Source organism: Chiloscyllium plagiosum, unplaced genomic scaffold (assembly GCF_004010195.1).
Source record: "Chiloscyllium plagiosum isolate BGI_BamShark_2017 unplaced genomic scaffold, ASM401019v2 scaf_65906, whole genome shotgun sequence".
Lineage (NCBI taxonomy): Eukaryota > Metazoa > Chordata > Chondrichthyes > Orectolobiformes > Hemiscylliidae > Chiloscyllium > Chiloscyllium plagiosum.
The window spans coordinates 1,298-3,967 of record NW_025205588.1 but is presented as its reverse complement, the minus strand read 5'-3'; the positions used below and the strand labels follow the sequence as shown (position 1 = coordinate 3,967).

The following is a 2,670-nucleotide window of genomic DNA, read 5'->3' as shown; positions in this document are numbered from 1 at the left end:
AATAATTTTTAACTGAAAATTAATGCTGTTTAGTTTACTTTAAATTTGTAACAAAAAAGTGACATTAACTCTTCACTGAACAATACGTTGAAGTGACATGCCAAATATTTCCCACAGAACTAATCAAGCAAAAGTCAGACAGTGTCCGTAAAACAGGATTCTGTTAAAAGAGTTATGTCCCAGGCAACATGATCATCCTCTCTGGTGGATTCTGTCCCACTGACAAATCAGAGCCAGGCAGAGAGGGTCTGCTCCTTTATAGAGCGTCTATATAGGACTCAGCAATGATGCTGGATCCTGTGGCTGCGAGACTACTCTGTGGTAGTTTATGAGGAAATCAACAAAAGGGAAATATATAATCGGTCTCATCATCTACAATCTACCTACTGTCACTACACTTCTTCATTTAATATACCCGTAGGCATGGCCACAGGACGGATTTTGTGGGGAGGATTTGCCATCTGCACATTTGTTAGAACCTCCCAACTTGTCAATGAGCAAGCTGCGTTCTGAATGGGACAGACTTCAAACAGATCGAGCAATCAATGACGATGCGTACATGAGGTGCAGTGGGCCATGGGCAGCAATAAAATCATACTCTGCACGACTCAGTCAGACTGCAACCTCATGGCGCGATATACCTCCTACTGTAGAGTTACTATCAAGCCAGAGATCCTCCAAGGTTCAATGAAAAGTGCAGAACGACTTCTCAGTAGCAACACCGACCAGGTCCAGAGATAATGGGCCAAGCTGGATAAGCTGTTGTCTTCAACTTCAAAACAGGACGACTTGCATGCTTCACAACATAAGCAGCAAGTCATGGACAGCGCTCAGTTATCCCACCATCAATCGTTCAGATCGATCATTGCGGTCCTGCCATATTTATTAATAAAAGATGGGATACAATGAAAGAAAACATTGGAGGTGGAGTCTGTTCTCCCATAACGAAATCCGCAGTTTTCGGGAAGTGCAGCACACCAGGAGCGCTGTGCAGATGATCCATTTCAGACTTCATCAATGGGCCCCAGATCAGAAACCCCAATATTCAGTCAATTTGATTCACTCGACACACCATAGGAAACGTCTCAAAACACTGGAAACAGTGACTCAAGTCAAGAGATCGCCATATTTCCAACCACGCTGTTCTAATCCAGCAAGAGCACCGACATGTACCAAACATGTGATAACTTGCCCACGTATTTACTGTACAGAAAAAAAAAACCACGGCACTTGCATTGCAGCGAATCACTGAGACATCGGTGTAAATGTGAAGGAACCTGGAAATAATCATGTGATCGATCAACAATAACGTATTCATTAACGCTCAGATCCCTCCCCCGCCCCCAAGCTCAGTCAACTCCTGACACCATTTTAACCATAGTTGAAAATAGGGAAATTCCAAAGCGGCAATGAGACTAATTACTCTGAACATCATGACACCAAATAACAATGGTTAAATGGTGCCTGATTAAAATTGTAGTTCATCAGAATCTAGGGGGATCATTTTCCGGGTTGGAATACTCAGCAGCAAGAAAGCTGATCGTTTTCAATGTGGGTAAACCGAACCCCAGAAGAATTCTGCAGCTCTTTCGCAGGAAAGAGAGTGTCTGACGCTCAAATATCTTCAGCTATGACACTCTCTCCATCTTAAAGAACGACTTAGGAATGTTCACTGATTCTACCATTCCTGAAATAGGCCATATTCATGCAATAAGACTAGGAAAATATCCAGATTATTTTTATTCTGACAAATATCGAGTCATTCTCAAGACAACACTTTCAATAGGAGTAGGGATAACCCTAGTAACTATAGGCCGCTAAGTCTCACTTCTGTTTTGGGCAAAATCTTAGAGAGAATTGTAAGGGATAGGATTTATGAACATCTGGATAGGAATAATGTGATCAAGGATAGTCAGCATAGTTTTGTGAAGGGCAGGTCGTGCCTCACAAACCTTATTGAATTCTTTGAGAAAGTGACTAAGGAGGTGGACTAGGGTAAAGCGGTAGATGTGGTGTACATGGATTTTAGTAAGGCATTTGATAAGGATCCCCATGGTAGGCTACTTCAAAAAATACGGAGGTATGGCATTGACGGTGAGTTGGAGGTTTGGATTAGGAGTTGGCTGCCTGGAAGAAGACAGAGGGTAGTAGTTGATGGCAAAGGTTCATCTTGGAGTGCCGTCACTAGCGGTGTTCCGCAAGGATCTGTTTTGGGACCATTGCTGTTTGTCATTTTTATAAATGACCTGGAAGAGGAGTTAGAAGGTTGGGTGAGCAAGTTTGCGGAGGATACGAAAGTCGGAGGAGTTGTTGACAGTGAGGAAGGATCTGGCAGGTTACAGCAGGATATAGAGAAGCTGCAGAGCTGGGCAGAAAGGTGGCAAATGGAATTCAATGTAGCTAAGTGTGAGGTGATTCACTTTGGGAAGAATAACAAAAAGATGGGGTACTGGGCTAATGGTCGGATACTTGGTAGTGTGGATGAGCAGAGGGATCTTGGTGTCCATGTACACAGATCTCTGAAAGTTGCCACCCAGGTAAATAGTGCGGTGAGGAAGGCATATGGCGTACTGGCTTTTATCGGTAGAGGAATTGAGTTCCGGAGTCCTGAGGTCATGATGCAGTTGTATAAAACTCTGGTGCGGCCACATCTGGAATATTGTGTGCAGT

The 2,670-nt window shown here is 43.4% G+C and overlaps 1 long non-coding RNA gene across 1 annotated transcript in view; it reads right to left on the bottom strand.

Moving 5' to 3' along the window:
* The window catches only part of LOC122546453, a 3,419-nt gene extending 1,950 nt beyond the window's left edge, over positions 1-1,469 (bottom strand). The window contains exon 1 of the long non-coding RNA XR_006310746.1: positions 642-1,469. This is a non-coding gene — a long non-coding RNA (uncharacterized LOC122546453). The remainder of the gene's footprint in view (positions 1-641) is intronic.
* Between the last annotated feature and the right edge of the window lie 1,201 nt (positions 1,470-2,670).